The sequence below is a fragment of the Myodes glareolus genome, chromosome 27 (genome assembly GCF_982192425.1).
Source record: "Myodes glareolus chromosome 27, mMyoGla1.1, whole genome shotgun sequence".
Taxonomy (NCBI): domain Eukaryota; kingdom Metazoa; phylum Chordata; class Mammalia; order Rodentia; family Cricetidae; genus Myodes; species Myodes glareolus.
The window spans coordinates 37157013-37183575 of record NC_142052.1 but is presented as its reverse complement, the minus strand read 5'-3'; the positions used below and the strand labels follow the sequence as shown (position 1 = coordinate 37183575).

Genomic DNA, 26563 nt, shown 5'->3' with positions numbered 1-26563 from the left:
GAATGAATTTTTCCTGGGAGAAGTCTCAGTGACAGCATTTGGATGATGAACAGTAGCAAAAATGCTTAACTGATGTACCGTGTTTCTAGACCTCTGCACAATATTATAAAGATCATATTATGAGTGATTTTTATGTTACTATTTATTTGAGAAGCACATTATGAAGGAACACAGCATTCTGAGTTTAACCTAAGGTAATTCTCATTCTTACAGTAGTAGTTGAAATTCTGAGTTCATGTTACAGTGAGTATGGATGAGAAATGATCAGATGACTTAAATGAAACCTTTTGATATCAAGAGTGCTTATAGAATAGATGCCTTTATATTTATTTTATATGTATGAATGTCCGTCAGAATGTAAATGTTAATGTATTCACAGGTGTGAGAACCCTTGTATTTGTCCTTAAAAGTGGTTGTTGTTATGTAAGTGGTAGGAACTAAACCTTAATACCCACAAGTAGCAAACATGCTTAACTGATTTGTACACCTCTGCCCCATATTTTAAAGATCATCTAGTCTTGATGTGACAGTATGATTCTGACTTTATATTACGCCATGTGTGGTTGATGTCCATGAAAGGCTATTTTTTTTCTGAGGGGAGGTAAATGAAGGATGAATATGGGGGGGAGGGGAGGTGGGGTTTGAGATTTGGGGGACATAAGGGAAGGGAAACTGCGGTCGGGTTGTAATATGTGAGAGATAGATGAATAAAACCAATAATCTGGTAAAAGGAACTTGAGGGAGGAAGGTATATTCCATGCTACACTTTCAGGAGATACCACTGCCAGGAAGGGGTGCAGGTGCTAGGAAAGATTGAAAGGTGCTAGGAAAGATGTGCTCATAACACATCTACATTGAGAGGACCTGGAGAAACCTGGAAGCATAAGCAAGAAGCAAACCGTCAAAACCCACGTCATGTGAAGTCATACTTCCCACGTCACGTGACGTCATACTTCCAGGGATCCTCCCCTTGTAAAGGATTCACAGTCTTCCCTAAGACCACCACAGATTTGTACACAAGTGTTCAAATGAATGAACTCTTGCGTAAAGTCCATATTCAAACCATAATTTGTACTATAAAATTTTTGGTGCTTTTTGGAATTTATTATGTTCAGTATTTATATATCTTAGTGGATAATGGAGATGAAAGTTAACTGCTGATGTGAATTGTCCTAAGATCATGATAGAAACATAAGCATATTTAATATTCTCAGGAATATATGTGAGGAGAAAAAAATATATCCTAAATATATTTAACAGTTACAGTACAAAGATGCAGGGAATTAAACATAGAGAAACATTTTCTATCTGCCTCATGAAAAATAATTACAACAAATAATGAAACATCTTTGCTTCTGACTTTACAACTGTCTCATTTACATCTCTGAAATATGTCTTGAAGAAAATGAATATGTGCCATAATCCTGTCAATTATATTTAATAAACTTAGGACTCAGGTTTAAATCATTTGATTACTTCAAGTAAAGTGTTAGTCTTAGTTGTGAAGTTTGTTTATATCACTCATGACAGAAAGGAATTCATAGAAGGTATGATACAAAAAAATTAATGTTCTATGATGATTCTTCATTATCCATTGAAGTACTTCGAAGAAGCATAACATTGTACTCAAAATTTTTGAGTATTCATAGACTGTCTCCTTGCTTTCAGAAAATATGATGTGGCTCAAGTTATAGGATTGAAATAGTTTAACTTAAAACTTATTTGAAGATATTCTTTCTCATATATAGAGATATTGAAGAAAAGGGTAGTAAATTTCTCAGAACTCAAGTAATGGACGTGTGTGAGCTGCCATACTTCTGTGCATACTGAGAATCAAATATGGGTCCAATGCAAGAGAAGTATGTACTCTCCATCATGAGTTATCAAGACATTCAATACCAGGCAATTAGTTATTATCAAAACAATTTTACCATTTTAGGGTTGGCAAGAGACATGACTATAGAGGGGTTCCCAGGTCCAAGGAGACATCCTCAGCTTGTTCCTTGGGCAGCAGAGGAGAGGGTGCCTGAACTGGCCTTGTCCCATAGACACACTGATGAATGTCTTGCATATCACCATGGAACCTTCATCTGGCGATGAATGGAGATAAAGACAAAGACCCACATTGGAGCACTGGACTGAGCTCCCAAGGTCCGAATGAAGAGCAGAAGGAGGGAGAAGATAAGCAAGGAAGTCAGGACTACTGGGGGTGCGTCCACACACCGAGACAATGGGGCTGATTTTATGGGAGCTCGCCAAGGCCAGCTGGACTAGGAATGATGGAGCATGTGATCAAAATGGACACTCTGAACGTGGATGACAAGGAAGACTGACTGAGAAGCCAAGGATAATGACCTGGTTTTGATTCTACTGCATGGACTGGCTTTTTGGGAGCCTAGTCTGTTTGGATGTTCACCTTCCTAGACCTGGATGGAGGGGGAGAGGAATTTGGACTTCCCACAAAGCAGGGCACCCTGACTCCTCCTAGGACTAGAGAGAGGGGGGACGGGGAAGGGCAAGTGTGAGAGAAATGGGAGCAGGGGAGGAGGTGGAAATTTTTAATAAATAAAAATATTTAAAAAAAATAAAATAAAATAAAAACATTTTTATAGAAATTCATTTGCTCTTAAAGAATTATTATGACATTTTTTAGTAAATATCATCTTACAATCTTATTATTAATTTCTTTTATATTTTCTTCCTTATTTACCTTTTAAAGTAGAATGTAATTGGGCACTCTATTTCTCCTCACAAACCTTGCTAAGTTACAAGACCTATGGAAGCTTAGGATTTAGTTTTTGGTACTTTGGAAAACAAGCCACATGGGCAATTCCTGCCGTTTTAGCTTGTATACTTACGTCTAAGACTAATACATGCAGAATTAGCTAAAGGGGATGAAAAAATTTAAGATGAAACATAACTCATCTTATTTGTTTTAAACATGAACTATGTCTTAGAACACTTCCAAGCAACAAATTATTTGGTCTAATAAAAAATCTAGCTCAACAACTAAATACTTCATACCACAAAATTAATAGGTTATATTACATCTTGCAACAAATTTTCTACCAACCCATTGAATCAAACACATAGTATCACAGTATCATACAAGTAGAAAGAAGCCTTATCTTTCCCTTAGTTTTCATACCGCACAGATGTTTTAAGTGGTAACAAAAACAAACAAAAATCCTGGGAAATACATCATCAGAAGGATTGAAAGTAAGCATCAAATATTTAGTTCTGGTGAAGCTTAGTCTACTTTAGTCTACTTCTTCCATGCGTGATGTGTCATCATCTCCTTCCAGGAGTGGCATTTCTTCAGTTACAGCAGCAATGGTATCATCCACAGTAGGATCCTCTTCACCAATGCCTAGACCAAGCTTGATCATCCTGCAGATCCTCTTAGTATGTGTCTGGGGATCTTACAAACTAGAGCCAAATGACAGGAGTACAGTTTCAAACAGCGAGATGACCAGATCCTTCATAGATTTGTCGTTCTTGTCTGCCTCTGCCTTTTGCCTGAAGGTTTCAATAATGGAGTGATCAGGGTTTATCTCCAGGTGCTTCTTTGCTGCCATGTAACCCTTCATTGAGTTGTCTCTAAGGGCTTGAGCTTTCATGATTCTTTCCATGTTTGCTGTCGACCCATATGTGCTTTTGACAACACAGCATGGGGATGTCACCAATCATTTTGATTCAACCACCTTTTCAACCTTTTTCTCCAAAATATCTTTCATAATTTTGCAGAGGTTTTCAAATTTTGTCTTTTTTTTCTTCCTGTTTGTTTTTCTCCTCTTCATCTTCTGGAAACTCCAGTCCATCTTTGGTAACTCCAAGGTCTTGCCTTCAAATTCCTTCAGTTGTTCCACACAATATTCATCAATCGACTCAATCATATAGACTATTTCTAAGCCATGCTTTCGGAAATGTTCCATAAAGGCGGAATTAGCAATTTGGTCCTTTGTCTCACCTGTAATAAAGTAGATGTGCTTCCAGATTTTTTTCATTCTGGTGTAATAATCCTTGAGAGAAACCAGCTCATCTCCAGAAGCAGATGTGTAGTACAATAGCTCTGAAAGTTTCTCCCGATTTTGAGAATCTTCATGAATTCCAAGCTTTATATTTTTTGAGAACTTACAGGCTCAAAGACCTTTAATTATGGCTAGAATCCACTTATGAGTGAGTACATACCATATTCCTCTTTTTGGGTCTGGGTTACCTCACTCAGTAAAGCGTTTTCTATTTCCATCCATTTGCATGCAAGATTCAAGATGTCATTGCTTTTTACCGCTGAGTAAAACTCTAATGTGTATATGTTCCACACCTTCTTTAACCATTCTTCTATTGAAGGGCACCTAGGTTGTTTCCATGTTCTGGCTATTACAAATAGTGCAGCTATGAACATAGTTGAACAAATGCTTTTGTAGTATGATAGGGCATATCTTGGATATATTCCCAAGAGTGAAATTGTCATAAAACTTTTTGTAGTTCTCTTTATCTTCTGCCAGCTCAGTGAATAGTTCTTAGCATTTCTTGACCAAATTCTTTCTGGTAACTTTCAACATTTTGCTTTGCTGCAACATTTCATGGGTGATATTCAGAGAAAGATCCTCAGAATTCACCACTCCACTAATGAAATTCAGATACTCAGGGATTAACTATTCACAGTTATCCATGGTAAAAATTCTGCACACATACAACTTGTTTTGTTTTGTTTTCGTTGTTTTTAACCAGATCAAAAGAAACATGTCTTTGAACAAAAAGGAGGGCCCGGAACTTCAGTTGTCCTTCAACAGGAAATGCTTTACTGCCCAATGTTATGTCCTTTCGTTGGTTAAGCTCTTGTAGAACTTTCCATATTGTTCATTAGTAGTGTCATCAGATTTCTGGTCCAAATTGGCTTTGTTTTGTTGAGCTCTTCCTGATCCTGATCAATGTACTTTTTCTTTCTTTCTTTCTCTCTTTCTTTCTTTCTTTCTTTCTTTCTTTCTTTCTTTCTGTCTGTCTGTCTGTCTGTCTGTCTGTCTGTCTGTCTTTTTTCCTCCTCCTCTTCCTCCTCTTCCTCCTCTTCTTTTTCTCCTTCTCCTCTTTCTTCTTTCTTCCTTCTTCCTTCTTCCTTCTCCTTCTCCTTCTCCTTCTTCTCCTTCTCCTTCTTTTTCTCCTCCTCCTCCTTCTCCTCCTCCTTTCTCCTCCTCTTCCTTCTTCCTTTTCCGCTCCTCCTTCTCCTCCTCTCCTTCATCCTCCTGCTTCTCCTTCTTCTTGTTACCGTCCTTCTTTTCTTTTTCTTTTTCTCCATCAGAACCAACACTGTCTATTTCCGGCTTGTCATCATGCTCCTTTTCTTTGTTACTTTTCTTCCTCTTTATCTTCTTTTTCTTCATCTTCGTATTCACCAGCTTCCTTACCATATTCCTTCGCCACAAAGAGAGTAAAGGGATAGCCAATAAACTGGGAATGTTTCTCCACAATCTATTTTATTCTCCTTTCTCCAAATACTTGGTTTGGTCTTCTTTCAGGTGTAAGATAAGCTTGATTCCATGACCCAGTGGCTCTCCTGTGTCAGTCCCCATTGTGAATGATCCCCCTGCTGTGGATTTCTAGGCATACTGCTCATCATCCGTGTGTTTGGAATCACTGTCACTTTCCCAGCAACCAAATAAGCAGAGTAGAAACCAACACCAAACTGGCCAGTCATAGAAATACCTGCACCAGCCTGCAAAGCCTTTATGGAGGTTTTTGTGCCAGACTCGGCAATAGAACCAAGGCTATTTATCAAGTCAGCCTTGGTCGTTCCAATTCCAATATCCACAATGGTAGAGTTTTATTTTGTTTGTTGGGAATTAGATTAGTGTGCAACTACTTCCCAGAGTCCAGTTTACTAGGATTTGTCAGAAACTTATATCTGATCTTGTCCAGAGCATCTGATAAATTTGAAATGAGCTGTCTCAGAAAATCTCTTTGTTTGAATCGAATGTGTTGATGATCAAGGACATCAACTGGGCAATTTCTGTCTTAAAGTCAAAAATATTGACCTCTTCATCCGCCATTGGTTGGTCCTGGGTCTGGGTTTCCTCATGCATCTTTTCTAAGTGACTAGCTGCACCATGACACTGAAGCAACTTCATTATTAATTTCTTAATAATTCCGTTACATGAAAAGAGATGAATAATTAAGTTTCCAGGTAATATGTAGGTCAAATGCTGGCAAATTTTTAAAAATAGACTTTGTAAATAGGTTATCCATATTTAAGTTAAACACCCATACCTTGATATAGGTTTAAACGTCAGAGGTTAACCAGTACTGATCTGATGAGTAATTAAAATTGCCTTATTATTCATTTGTATCATTACATATATTCTAATCAATAATTTGGAACATTGTGTTCAGGTTAAACTACTATGTTAAGTCATTTACTCAAAGAACAAGTTATTTTTTACCCACAAATAATTTCTGGTAATAATTCAATTGTCCTTCAGGCAACAGCTTGATACTAATTCACACTCACGAAATTGACATTTATGTTCTATTTTCATTTGTAAGAAGCCAGATGATTCCCTGACTCATAATCACACAAAAATAACATAATGAACAAACAATAAGGTTAATCTTCTAATATTTTTTAAAATATAGCCTTTCTAATCAAACTTAACCTGATATCAGTTTTACAGGCTAATAAATGATGTATCATATCCAAGTAATTAGATAGCGTAAGAGAAATATCCATGTACAAGAATCAGATAAACTTGATAAAAATCATGTATAGTTCTGTAATATCATTGTGTATAAATAAAATGCATGTAGAAGATTTTAACTTTCAAAATTGTATCAAATTTTGCTAGAATGTATTAAAGTTATAATTTTTTCTACTAACATTTTCAACATTGAAAATGTTTCTAATGTCCAAATGAGAAGAAGTGATGATCCAAAGCTAATACAAGACCCTATAAATCAATATGGTCAAAGCTTGTATGAACACACAGGAATTTTGGTAGCATGAACAGGGTTTTCATGGGACTTCACCAGGTTCTCTGTGTGTATATTATGTTTTCCAGATTAGTGTTTTTATGGAACTTGTGACCATGGGAGCAACTGTGTCTCTAATGCTATGCCTTTCCTTGGACTCTTCCTTCTTTTTGTTTGTCTTGTAAAACTTTGATATGTTAATTTTTGTTTTTAACTTATTATGTTATTTCATTTTGTTGTCCTCTTTTAAAAGCCTGTTAGTTTTCTATTGCGAGACAGAAAAACAGTGTGTCCAGAATGGAGGGGAGATGGGGAAGAACTGGGAGGAGGAGTGGAAGAGGAAACCATAATCAGGATATAGTATATGAGAAAAAAATCTATTTTCAATAAAAAGAAAGAAAAGCTCAGGAACACATACACACCCAAGCACAAACAAAATGTATTTTTGGTAGTTGGCACAAACCTAAAGCTCAACACTAGAGAGTCAGAGGAAAGAAATCATGTGTTTTATGCAATCTTCAGATACATTTTAAAACCATGTCTCAAAAGCTAATAAAAATAGACTAATATATGTAAACAGAGACTACATTTTAAGCTGAGCTGTATAAATATAATGCCTTAAACAATAATAGAAGCATGCATATAACAAAATTGAGCTTAATTTTATATCAATAAACCAAACTCCATACAAATGTAAGGTATTCACTTCTATATTTCTTTTTTTGAATAAATTAACTGTGATCGTTAATCACTTATAATAAACTCCCTTTTAAATTGTAATAAGCATTTATAAACAGTCATTTTGGGAATTTGGGCATTGTTTTCTCCAAACTGCTTTCTGCTGTTTGTTGTACGAAGTAGTTTTAGTGCTCATCGAGACCTTTCAGGGTCTTTTTCCATCAAACCAAATTAGCTTGAAAGAAATCCACAGGTTCTCATCTTCTGTGGAAACAAAAGCAGAACCTCTTTCCCAAAGCACCATATCCTTATCCTCAAATTTTGGAGTCTTGATAAATTTGAGATCTATATGATGGTTCAGCTTAATAGCCTGTACAATGAAATATCTGTCTGTACTAAGCTCATTCACAATCAAAATATTCAAAGAAAACACAATAATATACATAATCTACACTCTGAATACTTTTCAAAATCATGTGGCTTATTTTTAACTCTATTACATTTTAACATTTATCCTCACTCCTTTAATTTATAGCTGTCTGTACTTTTTTCTTTCTCTCTTATGTCCATATACATTTATTCATCTTTGTTCCTGAACTTTTCTTTCTTTTTATTGAAAACAATCACATAGAAATTACATTAATTAAAACACTGCTTGGTCTCTTTTTCAGGCTTCTTATTCACTGTTTCTTACATCTTAAATTAACCCACTCCTATTATTTTGTACTTTACCATGAGGCCCGTGGATTACTGGCAAGGTTCTGGGGTGTGTGTGTGTCCTTTGGCAGCTACATGCTATCTTTGACCACCGCTAATTTATCTTTGCGTCTCTGTTCGGATTTCCTGCCTGGCTTTTCTCTGTTTCAGTGGCCAAAAGCAGGTTCTTTATTAAGCAATGGCAATAAAACATACTCACAGGAGCCAGAGAGGATTCTTGCATCAACTCCCCTTTTCTGTCTAAATAAAAGAAAGGTTTTGAACTTTATATAGTAAAATTACATATACAAAACTGGTATCAAGCAAGAATTACACAATATTTATATATATTTTCTCTGTTATCATATTTGGGTCTGAGTAGCCCATAAATGAAAGGACAGTTGTTCTTTGCCTTGATGGGTGGGTGGAGGAAGAACATATTGAAAGAGATGACTGGAAAAATGAGGCATTTCAGGGTCATATTGCAAAAGGAACCCCCACAAATCTGCATTGATGACTTCAGCAAAGACTCCATCTCCTGTGATTAAATTGGTAGCTATCTAACTTTCATTAGAAAGACTTCATCCAGTACTGATGGGAACAGAGACAGAGACCTACAGTCAAATGTCATAGTGAGCTCTGAGAATTCTGCTGAAGAGAGGGAAGAAGTCTTGTAAGAACCAGAAGGCTGAAGAACATCACATGAAAACCCATAGAAACAACCAACCTTTTCGTAGGAACTCACAGATTCTAAACTAATAATAATGTAGCCTGCATGGGACCAACCTAGGCCCTCTACATGTACATGAGAGTTACATAGTATGGTCGGCTTGTAGGACTCCTACCGGTGGGAGCAACAGCTGCTCTTAACCCATTTTCAAGCTCTTAACTACCTTCTCCTCATAATGGATTGCCTTCCCCAGCCTTAATACAAGGGAAGGTGCTTATTCCTACAGTAACTTGATATGCCATGCTTTGTTGATATCCATGGCAGGGCTGACACTTTCTGAACAGAAACCAAGAAGTGGGTTGCGGGGGGACAGTAGGAGATGCAGGATGGAATGGGATGATAGGATGGAGGGACAACTATGGTCAGTATGTAAAAAGAATTAAGTAAACAAACAATCATTATAAAGAAAAAATACATAACAATAAAGATATATTCATTTAAAGTCCATTATTGGTATATCTATTTATTTATCACTTATTTGTCTATTATAAAACATAAGAAATGGACATCTAAGCATTTTAGTTAGGCAGTAATAGTAGCATTAACAGTGGAGTGAAAATGTGTATGCCTTCCTGAATATGGAAAATTATATACACATATAACGTACACATAACATATATAATGTATATATAACGTATAGAACAAATTCGTGTGGCAATAAAATTTATACAATTAAGCAAGAATCAATGACCAATGTGACTGTGGTTTAGGAAAATGAAAATAAAGTCAGATGCTAATTTCCAAGAAAATTTAAGGATCGACATGTCTTTGGGGGTATGGAGAATCTAACAAGGTGCTAACTCTAGGGAAGGAGTAATAGAAAATTAGTGGCTATTGAAAGAGGGAGAATGAGACAAACTTCTGATAGGTTACATAATTTGAAGTAGTCAGCTTGAAAGACATATGCACATTAATACACATTACCAACACAAAATAATCAACAATGTGTGTGGTGCGGCTGTTATGAAAGAAAATGAGGTCACGAACTTGAATAGTTAATAGTTAAGGGAATGCAGAGACCATGGTAGGTATTGGAGGTTGGAAGATTAAGGGGAAGATATAGTGTAGCTATTCACAGCCATGGATATATAAATCCCTCCAGGAAGGAGAACACCATTTAATAGTTTAGAAACACTCTTCTCTAGTGACAAATTGCTATCCCTTGACTAAAGCACAGACAATGAGAGCGAAACCCTTCAAGAGATTATAGTGAAGTGTAATGTATGTTTTCATAATACAATAATTGAAGAAGGATGATTCTGTGGTTCACTGAATGCCCACCCTGCTTGATAGTGCCATAAATCTAAGTAGATTTTAAATGAGAAAAGCAGATTAATTGATATGTTAAGTGAATGCACTCTGAGGAAAATGCAGACAGCACAGCATGTTAATATTGTGGTATATTCTAGCCTCCATCTGTGACTGCTTCCCCCAGACCTATGTCTATATTCATACAAGTAGTATATTTAGATTTCAAGAAACATAACGTCTTTTCACATTTATTATTCTGTGATTTTTTTAGTCGAGTGCTATTATTTTTATAGCTTGCTTTTAAGACTGCTGATTCACTTTATCTAATATTATATGCAAAGTCTATCCCACTATCCCATTTTAAATACAACTCACTATGTGAAGAATTATAAGAATTCCTGATTTAAATTTAAGAAAAGCAATTATGTATACAAATGAATAACAAATAAGGTAATTTATAGTTAAGTTAAAATAGCTGTAATAATTAAGAGGAAATAAAAGAATAAAGGTTCTACTTCTTCAAACATGTAAAAATTAAAAGAAATGAGATGTCAAGGTGAAAGAAAATCCAACAATTTACAGAAAATGTTAAAATAAAATACAAATTTTAACTGTAGAAAATTCAGGAGAAATATTGGCGTATTGTATTGGTAAAACTAATATTTAATGAAGGGGTGTAACAAAATTATGATAATTTCGTATGCCTGACTATCTTCATCATTTAAATTGAAACACAGAGTTTTAAGGAGTCTTTTCACATATTTTGCAAATTTGTATAAATAGAATCATAATGTGTGGATTCTGTCATTTTGATTTATGGTATTACAAAATTTTCAAGGTCTTTCTTCATGTAACAGTTTTCTTCATTGGTCAGTTAATTCTGGGGGATGATTAGTAGTATTTTCATCATGTATGCCCTTGGGTTAGCATATAGTGCAAGTGTAGAGGTTATAGCACTGGACCATTCTTGTCTGAGGTTTCTGTCCCGCAGGGTCCCACAGTCATTCAGTCCCAAAGAAATTCATGGAGGTCTACATTAATTATAAACTGATCGGCCTCGTAGCTCAGACTTCTTATTAACTCTTATAACTTATATTAGCCCATAATTCTTGTCTGTGTTAGCCACATGGCTTGGTACCCTTTTCAGCCAGGCAGTCAGTCACATCTTGCTTGCTCTGGGTCCGGTTTCCTTTTTGTCTTGGTGATGACTGCAGACTGAAACGCCCCTCTTCCCAGAATTCTCATTGCCCCACCTCTACTTTCTGCCTGGTCACCCCCTCCATCTACTTCCTGCCTGGCTACTGGCCAATCAGCGTTTTATTAAAATACAATTTACAGGGTACATATTATTGTTCCATAGCAGACCATCCTGAAAGTTTGCAATCCTCCTGACATAATCCTTGATGAAGAATTACTATCAGAGTCAATTATGACTCAGGGTCACTTACTGGGATAGTCACTGTTCTATCTAACATATCTGTAGCATTTGACATGCCAATCTATTTATGACCTTTAAGTTTTAATCTCTCCTCTTATTATCAATATTTCTTACTTTCTGGTGCTTGTTAGCCCGTTCTTTTGTTTGTTTGGTTGGTTGGTTGGTTGGTTTTTGGTTTTGTTTTTTGTTTTTTTTTTGTTTGTTTTTTTCTTATTTATTTATTTATTTATAAGAATTTCCACTTCCTCCCCTCCTCCCAATACCCTCCCATTTCCCCCCACTCCCTCTCCTCCTCCCTCTCCAGTCCCAAGAGCAGTCAGGGTTTCCTGCCCTGTGGGAAGTTCAAGATCCTCCCCTCTCCCTCCAGGTCAAGGAAAGTGAGAATGCAAACAGACTAGGATCCCAAAAAGTCAGTACATGCAGACGAAACAAGACCCAGTGCCATTGTCAATGGCTTCTCAGTCAGCCTCCATTTCAGCCACATTCAGAGAATCCGGTTTGATCGCATGCTCGTTCAGTCCCAGTCCAGCTGGCCTTGGTGAGCTCTCATTAGATCAGTCCCATTGTATCAGTGGGTGAACGCACCCCTCGCGGTCCTGACCTCCTTTTTCATGTTCTTCCTCCTTCTGCTCTTCATTTGGACCTTGGAGGCTCAGTCCAGCACTCCAGTGTGGGTCTCCGTCTCTATCTCCATCCATCGTCAGATGAAGGTTCCCTCTGGTTCTGCCTTCCTTGCTCACGTTCTCCCTCACTCTGCTTCTCATTTGGACCTAAGAGATGCCCTATCATGCTACAAAAGTATTTGTTCAACTATGTTCATAGCTGCACTATTTGTAATAGCCAGAACCTGGAAACAACCTAGGTACCCCTCAATAGAAGAATGGTTTAAAAAAGGTGTGGAACATATACACATTAGAGTTTTACTCAGTGGTAAAAAAAACAATGACATCTTGAATTTTGCATGCAAATGGATGGAAATAGAAAACGCTTTACTGAATGAGGTAGCCCAGACCCAAAAAGAAGAATATGGTATGTACTCACTCATAAGTGGATTCTAGCCATAGTTAAAAGTCTTTGAGTATATAATTCGTGATCCTAGAGAAGCTAAATAAGAAGGTGAACCTGAAGAAAATCATATAGTTATCCTCCTGGATATTAGAAGTAGACAAGATTGCCAGGAAAACTTGGGTGCATGGGGGGGGCGGGGGGAAGTAAGGGGAGATGGTTAGGGAGAGGGAAGAGGGGGAGGATTGGGGATGGCTTGGGGGAATGGGAGGGGGGAGGGAGGAAGGATGGTTATGGGAGCAGGGAAGTTTTTATCTCAACTAAGGGAGCTATTTTAGGGTTTGCAGAAGACTTGATTCTGGAGGGGTTCCCAGGCCCAAGGAGAGGTTCCCAGATTGTTCCCTGGGCAGCAGAGCAGAGGGTGCCTGAACTGGCCTTGGCCCATAACCATACTGATGAATGTTTTGCATGTCACCACAGAACCTTTATCTGGCGATGGATGGAGATAGAGACAGAGACACATATTGGAACACTGGACTTAACTCCCTAGGTTCATTTGTTAGCCCATTCTTGTTATTTCTTTCATTAGTTCATTCGGAGTTCCATGCAAAGTATTTTTTGTCATATTTACTCTCCTCCTGCAACTCTTCCCACATCTACCCTGTCTCCTTCCAACATAACCATATTGAATGTGATGTGAACTCTGTGCTTTTCATAGACTGTCCATGAGAGGTCCTTATGTTGGATTTCTTCATACACATGTGGATCATTTTTATATCTTGGCGAAATCTAAAGACCTTTAACTATGAGTGAAGTAGTTTGCTTTTATACTATTATACCGTTGGAGACTTTTGAAAACTAGTCTGTTATCGGGTGGAGGATATGCTGTGTTTATTTATACTTTACATTATCTTCATTTTTGGTAGTGTTATATGAAATAAATACTCAGTCTTTTACAGTCCACTTCATATTCTTTCTGTAGTGTTGACCTTGCATTTGCATCACATCTAAGATTCTATAAACATATACAGTGTAAGGCTCCTCCATCTTTATACATGTGGAAATCTACTTGTTCCGGCATGAATTTTGGAAAAGACCTTTTTTCTCTATTGAATAATCTTCCCTGCTACTCTAAAAATCAGTCGATCCTAGATATATTATGATATTTCTTTAGTCTTTTTCAGTACATGCTTACCCTTAAAATACTACATGTTGGTTTTTTCCAGTATATTCTACACTCAAAATAGTAACACTATTCAAGTGATGGTGGTAATTTTATAGTAACTTCAAACCTATAATATACTGTTTTCTAAGCATGTCTATGTATGTATACATATGAGCACATACATATGGATTTGCTGGCATCTACAATGCATTGATTTTTTTTTACTTTTTAAATTTTGAGTAGATTTTAATGCAGTATTTTCTGAAAATAATCTCCCCTCCCTCAACTACTTCACGAAGCTACCTTCTTCCCCACCATACCCCAAAACATGCCCTTTCTTTCTCTTTTTCATCATGATACAAAAAGCATTTAAAAATAATAAAATAAAACTCAATAACAACAAGGAAACCAGAAAACAACAAAACAAATAAATAATCTAAAACTTAAAACCCATAGAAAAATTTCAGAAAACCCATAGATGCAAAAGCATGCACATTTAAACACACAGAAGTCACCTCAAAAATCCCCAAAGCGGAAACCATAAGATATATACAAAGAACTTGTGAGTGGATAAACAAAAGCAAAAAAACAAACAAACACACAAAAAAAGCAAATTATTATAATACCAAGAACCTTGAAAATCTATTGAGTTCATTTTGTGTTGACCTATCTACTACAAGGGATGTGGCCTGTGCTGAATGGTTTGTATGTCCAGTTTTTCCTTTCGAGAAATCTAATATTTTATTGTGAAATTAGACCAGATATGAACTGAGACTGATTCTGAGTTAGGAATGCAGTCTTATTTCCATTTCCCCTCTGAGCACGGAAACCACATCAGCCACGGACTTATGCATGCTGACACAGCTTCAGTAAGTTCATATGTGTATCTGTATTTTTGTACTTACAAGGCCTGGTTTCCTTGCTTTCTTCTATCTCTCCTCCTTAAGGTTTTTGTTTGTTTGTTTGTTTGTTTGGTGTCTCTGATCCCTTCCCCTGTCTCTTACAACTTTCACATCCAGGAGAGGGAGGGATTTGATGAGCAGGACCATATACCTTGAACTGAATGCTTCAAGTTCTATGACTCTGCATATTAGCCAGGTATGCATTTCTGTATTTATTCCCACCTGCTGCAGGAAGTGTCCATGATAATGACTCAGTGAGACACTGATAAATTCATTAGCAGCCACTTTACTGTTCCACTTTGTTAGTAGAACAGTAGCATTTGGTTTACCCTTTGTTTCCTGACTTAAGACTGTCTGTTACATATTGGTACCCAGGCTGTCTTCAATTTGTGTAGGCCCTGTGTTTTCTGAAACAGTCTCTGTGTGGATATTTCATAGCAGTCCTGTTGTGTTTGGAAGACACAATTTCAGTAGTATATTTCATATCTTCTAGCTCTTACAATATTTCCACTTGATCGTCAACACATAAGACTGTTACAATATCTCTCACTATCTACACATTGTTCATGTGTGGGTCTCTGTATTATATTTCATCTACTGTATAAGAAAGATTCATTGATGATGGCTTAATATATCAATCTATGGATATAACAGAATGTCTCCAGGGGTTACATTATTGATGTGTTCCTTTAACAGAACAACAATAATTGGTTTTCCTCTTAGCCCATGGTCTACTTACTCTCGTGTTCTTGGCCTGATGAGTAGATTTCCTCCAGGCTAAACCTGTTTGCATTCACCACCACGTGTGTATAGAGTTCCTCTTTTTCTACACTGTTTGTCATAGCTTCTTTATTTATTTCCTTGATGTAACCCTTCTAATTTGAGAAAATATTATGCCAATATATTTATAATTTATGTTTTACAAGTGGCCAAGGATGCTGGATATTTTTCACATTTACCCTTTATACCTTTTTTCTTTGAATTACAGTTTGTTTGGCTCATTTGACTATATGTTACTGAAATAATTGATTTAGGAATTATTCAGATATACAGACCCAAAGTATTACCCTTGGTTAGAGCACCAGATGAAAACGTTTCATCTGATTTAAAAAAGCCTTACTAATTTAATCTTTATTTTTAAGGAGAAAATATCTGTGACCAAAGTTAATATTCTCATTTTCTAGTAGAAAGTGAATAAATACTGTGTTTTGATTTTCATCTCATAAAAGTTATTTATTTTAAAATATAGGTAAACAATATTCAAGTTATTTCCTCTCATATATTATTATAATTCCAATTTTATCTTTAGCTTTAAATATCATTATATTTGTTATATTTATGATAGTTGCTGTATTTCTCATTTTCCAGTAGAAAGTGAATAGATACTGTGTTTTGATTTTCATCTTATAAAATTAGAATTAAAATACTATGAGAAGAAATAACCTGAATATTGTTTACCCATGTTTTAAAATAGACAACTTTTATAAGATACTTATACAACACAACCACATTTCAAAATTGGATTGATGAAAGTAGTGAAGTAAAGTCAGCATTATAGTAAATGTGATTAATTTATTGTATCTATTATAACATGTAATTTAGACGAGAGATTAAAATCAGAGAGAGGCACTGAATTGCTCTTTGTACCAAGAATTCTAGAGGAAAACTTACTGTTGTTTCATTTCTTTTTTTTTTTTTTTTTTTTAGTAAATTTTATTAAATTATAAAAGTTTCCATTTCCACCCCCCCTCCCAACAGCCTCCCACTCCCCCTACTCCCCCTCCTCCTCCCTCTTCGTCCCCCAGGGCATTCAGGGTTTCCTGCCCTGTGGGAAGTTCCAGTTCCTTCCCCCTCCCTCCAGGTCCAGGAAGGTGAGTGTCCAAACAGACTGGATCCCCAAAATCCATTATATGTAGAGGAAACAGGTCCCAGTGTCATAGTCAATGGCTTTTCAGAAAGACTTCGGGTCAGCCACAGTCAGAGAATCCGGCCAAATTCGGAGAGTCTGGTTAGATCACGTCCTCTTTCAGTCCCAGTCCAACTGGCCTTGGTAAACTCTCATCAGATCCGTTCCCTTGTATCAGTGGGTGATAGCATCCCTCGCAGTACTGATTTCGTTTTTCATGTTCTTCCTCCTTCTGCTCCTCATTTGGACCTCGGGGGGCTCAGTCCCGTGCTGCAATGTGGGTCTTCGACTGTATCGCCGTCCTTCGTCAGATGCAGGATCTATGGTGATAAGCAAAATATACATCAGTATGGACATGGGCCACGGCCGATTCAGGCACCCACTCCTCTGTCCAGAGAGCAATCTGGGGGATCTCTCCTTGGACCTGGGATCCCATATATAATCAAGTCTCCTGTAAACCCTAAAATGGGTCCCTTAGTTGAAATATAATCTTCCCTGATCCCTTGTTCATCCTTCCTCCCTCCCCCCCCCCATCCCAGGCCTCCAAGCTTTCCCCTTTCTTCCCCTACTCCCTTCTCTCTAACCTTCTCCCCTTCCATCGACCCTCCCTCCCCCCCATGCACCCGAGGTTACCTGGGACTCTTGTCTATTTCCTACCTCCTGGTGGATAGCTAAATAATCTTCATCAGGTTCATCTTCTTATTTAGCTTCTCTAGGATCACGAATAATAGGCTCAAAGACCTTTAATTATGGTTAGAATCCACTTATGAGTGAATACATACCGTGTTCCTCTTTTTGGGTCTGGCTTACCTCACTCAGTAAAGCGTTTTCTATTTCCATCCATTTGCATGCAAAATTCAAGATGTCATTGTTTTTTACCGCTGAGTAAAACTCTAATGTGTATATGTTCCACACCTTTTTTAACCATTCTTCTATTGAGGGGCACCTAGGCTGTTTCCAGGTTCTGGCTATTACAAATAGTGCTGCTATGAACATAGTAGAACAAATGCTTTTGTAGTATGATCGGGAATCTTTAGGGTATATTCCCAAGAGTGGAATTGCTGGGTCCTGAGGGAGGTTGACTCCCAGTTTCCTGAGAAACCGCCACACTGATTTCCACAGTGGCTGCACGAGTTTGCATTCCCACCAACAATGGATGAGTGTTCCCCTCACCCCACATCCTCTCCAGCATAGGATATCATTGGTGTTTTTGACTTTAGCTATTCTGACAGGTGTAAGATGGTATCTCAAAGTGGTTTTGATTTGCATTTCCCTGATCGCTAAGGAGGTTGAGCATGACCTTAAGTGTCTTCTGGCCATTCGAAGTTCATCTGTTGTGAATTCTCTGTTAAGTTCAGTACCCCATTTTTTAATTGGGTTAATTAGAGTTTTAGTGCCTAGTTTCTTGAGTTCTTTGTATATTTTGGAGATCAGACCTTTGTCTGATGAGGGGTTGGTGAAGATCTTCTCCCAGTCAGAAGGCAGCCTTTTTGTCCTACTGACAGTGTCCTTTGCTTTACAGAAGCTTCCCAGTTTCAGTAGATCCCATTTATTCATTGTTTCTCTTATTGTCTGTGCTGCTGGGGTCCTGCTTAGGAAGAGGCCTCCTGTGCCTAAATCTTGTAGACTACTTCCCACTTTCTCTTCTATCAGGTTCAAAGTGGACGGATTAATGTTGATGTCTTTAATCCATTTGGACTTGATTTTTGTGCATGGTGATAGATATGGATCTACTTTCATTTTTTTACAGGTTGACATCCAGTTATGCCAGCACCATTTGTTAAAGATGCTTTCCTTCTTCCATTGTATACCTTTAGCTCCCTTGTCGAAAATTAGGTGTTCATAAGTTTGTGGGTTAATATCTGGGTCTTCTATTCGATTCCATAGGTCGACTTCTCTGTTCTTATGCCAATACCAAGCTGTTTTCACTACTGTAGCTCTATAATAGAGTTTGAAGTCAGGGATGGTAATGCCTCCAGAAGTTCTTTTATTATATAAGATTGTTTTGGCTATCCTGGGTTTTTTGTTTTGCCATATAAACTTGATTATTGTTCTCTCAAGGTCTGTGAAGAAGTTTGATGGGATTTTGATGGGGATTGCATTGAATCTATAGATTGCTTTTGGTAGAATTGCCATTTTTACTATGTTGATTCTCCCAATCCAAGAGCAGGGGAGGTCTTTCCATTTTCTGGTATCCTCCTCAATTTCTTTCTTCAAAGACTTAAAGTTTTTGTCAAATAGGTCTTTCACTTCCTTGGTTAGAGTAACCCCAAGATATTGTTGTTTCATTTCTTAATTTATACTTGATAGTTGTACATACAATCAAGTAGAAACAACTAAATAAGAAAAGAATGGCAATTTAAAATTTATCTAAGTATAATTATTAATATATCTAAGTATAACTAAGTATAATTATTTCTTTGCTGTGGTCTCCAGTTAAAGGAAAGTATTTCTATACAGAACAGTACACATTTTTTTTCTAAATGAAATTGAATGTATATGAGCTTGACCTATAATGATAATCAATTAATAATTTCAAGCTTGAGAGTTAAACTGGCTTATTATGAGCTACTCAAGAGCCCTTACAAGTTATGACTTTGATGTTTTTCTCTGAGGTCTCAGACACATTATATTAGTTTTTGATACATAGAAAATAAAACGCTTGTTGTCAAAGTTTTTATATAACTTGCTATGAATTATTTTCAAATTATGCTACCTTTCTTAATGGAACATTTAGTATTTAGTTTTTAAACTGCACAGTTTCTAGTGCCACACAACTAATAAAATAAAAATTGTTTAATTACATATGCATGGAAGGAATTTTGAAAATAAGATGTTATGTTTTTGAATTTTTTTAATTCTACGTATCCTCAATTTATAGTATTGTTCTTGAATCTAGGATAGTTTCTAAAGATTGCATTAATAATTTCCAAATTTTGGAATAAGAAGAAATTAAAACTTTGAACAATTCACTCAGGATTTAGGAAACATTTCAAAACTGGATTTGACAATAAATTTTAATTTCTATTACATACATGCCCTAAAATTGATCACCAGACTGAAAGAACTGTTTTTCTAAGAATGTCAAAAATTGTAAAAGATAAGAAAATATAATTTACCAAACATATGCCCATTTTCAGATATTACATAATTAAAATTATTTTTTAATTTAATATGTATAATTTTTAATGAAACTATCATTAAGTTGTGATAGTCTAGTTCAAACCTATCCAATACATGAATAATTATCTTAAATAATACCTGTTTGAGGACAGACTGGAAGAGTTAAAAAAGAGAAGAGGGAGAATAACTAATAACAATAAAAATGAATAAAAATACTTATGTAAAATCTAATATGCAGACATCATAATAATTTGAGAATAGGATAAAGAAACAGCGTGCCAGTGAAAAGTAGAAAATTATCTCTAGTGAGAAACTATCTGGCTTAGAAGAAAGTACAGACCACAATGTGCTGGTTATAAAAGCAGTAGGATTTAAATCAAATACCTACAGCCCATATAAATGTCATCTGGAATGCAATTGCAATCCTAAGGCTGGGGATGGTGCACAGAAAATGGATCTCTAGGGTTCTACAGCAATCCATACCATCCTAATCAGCAAAACTCAGGCAATAGAATTCTCCAAGGAAATGAGAGACCCTGACTGTCTTGAAAGAAAAATGTGGATGATTGAAAAGAAAATGCAAAAATATTGCCAGTGGCACACGCTTTAACCCCAGCATTCAGAAGGCAGAGGCAGGAGGATCTCTGTGAGTTTGAGGCCAGCCTGGACAAGAGTTAGTTCCAGGACAGGCTCCAAAGCTACAGAGAGACCCTGTAACAAGAAACAAAAACAAAAACACTTTGGCCTTGCTTAAAACTCTCTCTCTCTTTCTCATTTCTCACTCACTATTTCTCTCTCTCACTTTCTCTCTCACTCATCATACCCACGTACACACTACATATATGTATGCATGTGTATGTATATGCATATATGTGTGTGTGTGTTGGCATGCAATATGTTTAACTACTAATGAAAGAGACTATCTTTGTGTAATCTATGTCTCCTAACTACTCTAAATTAATGTCTACTCCACAATTCAGGAATTACTTGTGATTTTCCCAAATCAAAAGTACTTAAGGAAATACATCTGTGTTTTTTAAAGCAGAATGTTTCAAAATATTTAAAGCACTTTTATGATATGTGGAAAGTTTAACAAATATAAATGATAGAAAATAATGGATTTTATATGTAAACATGCAATCAAATAAGGACTTAATAAATATATCATACATAGGAATTATAGAGCTCAATTCCCCATTATAAATGGTTTTACTATTTTTAGCCATTGTATGTTTGTACACATACATGTTCTTGCAAGTATCATAACATGTATGGAGGGCACAGGACAACTTGTGAAAGTCAATTCTTTCCATTTTCTGTGAGCTTCTTCACAAGCCCTACACATATTTTTATGACTTGTGGAATTTTTTTAGTGTAGTAATGATCCTCTAATACTGGATAGATAATTAGGAAGACAAAGTGGTTTTATAATTCATGTGACCTTGAAGAAAAAAAGACATGCACACAATCAGAAAATATGCATGATACTATTAAAAATGAGTAAATATGTGAAAACATAAAAAATTCACAGTAATTAAAAGAATTTCATGTGATATTGCATTAAAAAAGTAATGAAATAAATAATTTAATTCTGCATAATGCAATTCCCTATATTCTATCAGGAGTCCATGCACTAATATAAAAATGCATTTTCTAAATCAATCAGTAGTTTTGCACATGAATAAATGGTACAATATGCTTCCAAACAGTGATAATAATGTTTATGCTTCCTTAAATTATAAAAGCATTTTATTCTTTACTATGCAAAAAGTGACCACATTCCATATGTGTTATGTTCAAAGCAGTTAAATTCTCATTGTTGTGTGTTTACTTGACGTTCACTAAGCCATCTTAGCTAAAAATAATTTGCGTATGTATTTTAAAGACATTCTTTTTAAAAATAAATTTTATGCCTGCTATAAATCTTGAATCGTAATCTATGATGTCATCATATGTTCTTATAAAATGTTCAGTGTTTCTTTTTGCTCAATACTATATGACAACCACCCAATAGAGCTTTATAGGAAACTCAAAATTTGTCATACATTACTAATGCAAATGTAGTTACAGATGCTTCCAATAGAACTATTAGCGGGAATGGAATTGTATGACTTACTCTTAAGTAGCCTTAGTGCTACTTAGTAGTAAGTGAAGCATCATCTCCTGGGAACAGAAAATGTTCCAAGGTAATGCGATCAGTAATAGCGTGTGTGCTGCGTAAATGACACGCCGAGCTGAAGCTGCGTCTACAAAGTACTGTTCTCCATCATGCAGTGCGTCTTAGAGTGCCCTTAGTGTGTCAGAGGCACCAACTAATCTTTACACTAAGTAACTTCAGGCTTTATCCCTCAAACACAACTGGAAGACAGAAGGTAAGTGGTTTGGCAGGGCTGTAGTATAAGTCATGGTGAAGACAAGCCAGAAGTTTCTGGGGTTTATGGGATTTAAATGGCTAGACTTGTGTTACCCCAAAATTCATTCATGGAAGGGAGTTACTGATTGGAGAAGCTAAGGGGAAGGGCTAAGTAGGAGAAAAGAGAGAAATTTCAAGTCACACTTGGTTTCTTCTTTTAAAAATTGTCCATTGTCTGTCAGTAACATTTCATATTGCTCCCATTCCATATTAAATTTAAGAAGTTAGAAATTGTGGAACTGAGCATTAGAGTGCGGCTAGGGTTGAAGGGTAAGTTTCAAGTGTGCACTGCTGTTCTCATGAGTAGAGGCACATAGTTTCCTGTCGAGTCTAAGAGAGCTTTATAATTAGCTAGTCATGGGTATTTAACAATGTATGAATTAATTCAGGGTCATGGCTACATTGTTCTCTAGACACTCAATTTTCCAGTGACCTATTTACCATCACATTACGGTTCCTAGTAGTGTTCTCGGCGATCCAAAAGATAAATGATATATTTAGGCTATACTGTCTGAGATCTTTTCCCATATTTGTGCCGTCGTTCTTCCTCGAGTATATGTGGTCGAAGAGCAGTTACAGTGTTCGAGAGATTTTGCCTGAGGGACCAATTTATAGGACTCAATTTCTGTCCACCTTGTACTTTTGTGTTAGGAGGGAACAGAAAACACCCACAGAAAATAAAAAGTAATTTCTGCTCATTTGTTACTTTAGTTAATATATCAATGAACAACTTAATGACTTTAAAATTAGATCCGAAGTCACACTTTAGCATACATTTGCGGTTACACTATTTTTCATGCTTAATTTCTGTATATTTCCCATTACTGATTTGAGCATTATGGTGACAATACGTACAAACTCACACACATATCCATATTGATGAATATGAGATGATACTCTATATGTGTGTGTGTTGAGACTGTTTAGCATGCACTCAAAATAGGTTATCAGTTCTGTGACTGTTTTAAGTTAATCTAATTTCCCTGTATGTTTTAGTTAAGATATTTATGTTTTCTAAAATTAACACAAAATCTTGTCTAAGAATCTATAAAATCAAAACTGAAAGCACCAATATCTGATTTTGTTTCTGATATGTTAAATTATCATGGAAAGAAAAGCCATTTTAACCTTCCTAACTAATTGTCCTGAGTAAACTTTGAAAACAAAAGACATTGTCTCCAAATCTTTTCAAGCCTAAAGTGCTTTGGTTCAAAGGCATACATTGGTTTATCATTCGACAGAAATTTCAACATTTCAGATAAATTCATTGTGCAGAAATTAGGTGATGATAAGCCACATCATTTGAATAAAAATGTATTTATTCATTTAATGCTGTTAATGTTTAGTTGAAATATTAATTAGAGTTTTAATGTCTTTGGGGATGTATGTGTTTTTCTAGGTAGCATCATAGCAGTAGACAAAATCTGTTTTCCTAGGTGAATATATCTTCTGAAATGCTTGTGGAATTCAACTTCTAAACAGTGATAAATCATCATTCAGTAGCAGCATAAAATAACTTCTCTCGGGATATCCCGCTTTTTGGAGAGCTTTCCAGACATAACGGGTAAATAATGTGGGTGATCAAGCATGGAGAAGTTCTCTAATTACAAATTATGAGCACTGAAGAAAAACGAGGAATTGTTTGTGTTTGCATGTGTGGTTTCTATCTGACTCTAAATACGTTCTGTGTGATCATTCAACAGAAAATTGAGAAGTGTTTGATTCATGCTTTTGATAACAGTGATTTTGCTATGAAATTTTTCATGTTAGAAAAATTAAATGCAAGACTGAAATATATGGTTATCATTATGACTATCTCTTCATATACCTGATATGACCCTAACAGATCAGGTGATGGTGCGCTTAATCTTGATTTTCAAAATTTACAAGGATATGCTTCTGCATATCATTGAATGTGTTCTTAAGTCATAATAAATTAAACATAGTAATGACATGTTCATACACGTGCAAGAATATCTACTTTACATTCTTTACTTTGCAAGTTTATATTTTCCCTGAAAGATATTGAAGGAAAATGTACCATTACACTCTGGGGTAATGAGCAACCAAGCATATACCTTGTTTTTAATAAAAAGGGATGAATTTGACTGAGGTGATGGCGCAGGTTAATGTGTCTGCCAACAAAACTAATGACAGGAGTACGACAGGATTTACCTAATGATCTGATGGATAGAGGTAAGCAAAGACATCGAGGAGAGAGAGAGAAAGATAATAGTGAGACCCTGAATGTGTATGTGTGCATGTGTGTGTGCGTATGTGTGTGTGTGTGTGTGTGTGTGTGTGTGTGTTTATGTGTGTTCATTTTGTTTTGTTTTGTTTTGTTTTGTTTTGTCTTTGGTGCTTCAATACGAGCCTGTCCCAGAACTCCCTCTATAGACCAGGCTAGCCTCAATTTACGCAGATTTGCCTATCTCTGTCTCCTAAGTGCTTGGATTAAAGATGAACCACTACAGTCACGCTGTTTTTTTCTACTTTCCTTTTTTTTTTTTTTGCAGTGCATTTTGGAAACTACAGCAGAGAAATAAATTCTACGATTTGTTAGACATGACGTCATTTCTAAATGTGAAAATGTAAATATGACTTCACTTGTCGCTATAGCTACAGACTGTCTCTATGATGATGAGTTATTCAGTCTCTTCCACATAAATTAACTAACTGTAATGGAATTTATAATTGTGCACTTTAGCTTGGCAATGATGGTTTTTAAAATGCACAAGGATTAAAACACAACAAAGACATGAAATTAGAAGACAAAATTGAATTAGCAAAAATATAAAAAATATATTTTTTGAAGAGGAATTAAAACATTTTAAAAGTTTCCAACTTCAGGGGCGTAACTCCTTTCCTTTCATTGTGAATATTAATGGATTACCGTAAGTTTTATATCAATTTCTTTAAAGCTAATTTGATCAATGCATAAGATAAATATGGGTGGTGTTTATATTTTTGACATATCACATTAATTCACCAACGTTTTAATAAATATTTTATTAAGTCTTAGAGAATTGAATCTACTGTTTTAGTCACATTTGTCAAACTCAGTCCCTTAAATCCCCTCACCTCTTTCGGCCCCGCCTGGATATCTTCTTCAATTTTTTAATTTAACAACCCACTTGTTTCTCTGTGTGGAGCCATACATTAGAAAATGGTTGACCAACTAGGAACGACATCAATAAAGAAAAAGGACTCTCTGTCCCCCAATAGCATCAGTATCCGTAACTTCACATTAGTAGTGAAAACTGGTGAGCCCTTTCCTTTTCCATGCTGGGGTAATCACTGGCGTTTTCTTCTTCATGCCTTGTGCAGACAGACTCAGCAGGGCTGAGTTCACAAGGGCGGCAGTCCTGACATGTACAAACGGAATGTTTTTCTTCTCTTCTCTGGAAGCTTAGCTCTCAGAAACTTTCTATCCCATTGTCTGTGATTGTCCCCGCACCTTGGGTATGAGGTGTGGTGTAGATGTCACAGTTCTAGTTGAGCATGGACACTCATTCGCTTTTACCAATTGTGATTTTCTTTGTTTGTTGCCATCTACAACTCACAGAAACTTCATTGCTGAGATCTGAGACCTGCATTGATCTACATTAAAGAGACATAGATGATACTGTGTTCATTTACAAAATAATAGTAGTGAATTCACTTTGAGATCTCTGAGATCCCCAGACGTCTATGTCTATTCTGCTTCTCAAAACTTGATTGCTTGCTTTGCTAATAACAAAGAGATACATTGAGATATTAAAAAATGTTGAGGAATTAATCAATTGTAGTAGTCAATACTCTTCAGTACTAATTCAAAAGTTGTAATGTTCTAATATGAAGTGCCATTTTCTTAATAAAATCACTAAAATGATAGCTAAATCGTCCTTTCTGCTTCAATGGGTCAATTGAGCAAATGTCAAATGATTTCATACTCAAGGGCCACTTCAGAAAACTAAATAAGCACAAAGTGCTAAAGCTACTGAAAATACATAAATATAATATCATGATAGATTTTAAACTATTTATACAGGTAGGAATTTAAAATTATCATGAGAGTCTACCTTATTAGCTTTAGAAATGAGCCAGCACAAGGAATACATAACCAATCTTCTCCTCCCTATCCTATATTAATGAAGACATAGAGAGTTCATATGTAGTATTGCCTAAAGCATATTAAAGTCATCTCCAAACCACAGTCTTCTATGTTTAGAGTAATAGTCTTTAATCTTCTAAATTCAAACTAATTTTTAAAGAAGAAAAAGTCTCTTCTGAAAGTGATACAAAGTGCTATTT

General features: G+C 36.0%; 1 pseudogene; it reads right to left on the bottom strand.

Annotated features, from left to right (window-relative positions):
* Window positions 1-3260: 3260 nt before the first annotated feature.
* Window positions 3261-6080, bottom strand: LOC125414161 (heat shock protein HSP 90-alpha-like; annotated as a pseudogene).
* Between the last annotated feature and the right edge of the window lie 20483 nt (window positions 6081-26563).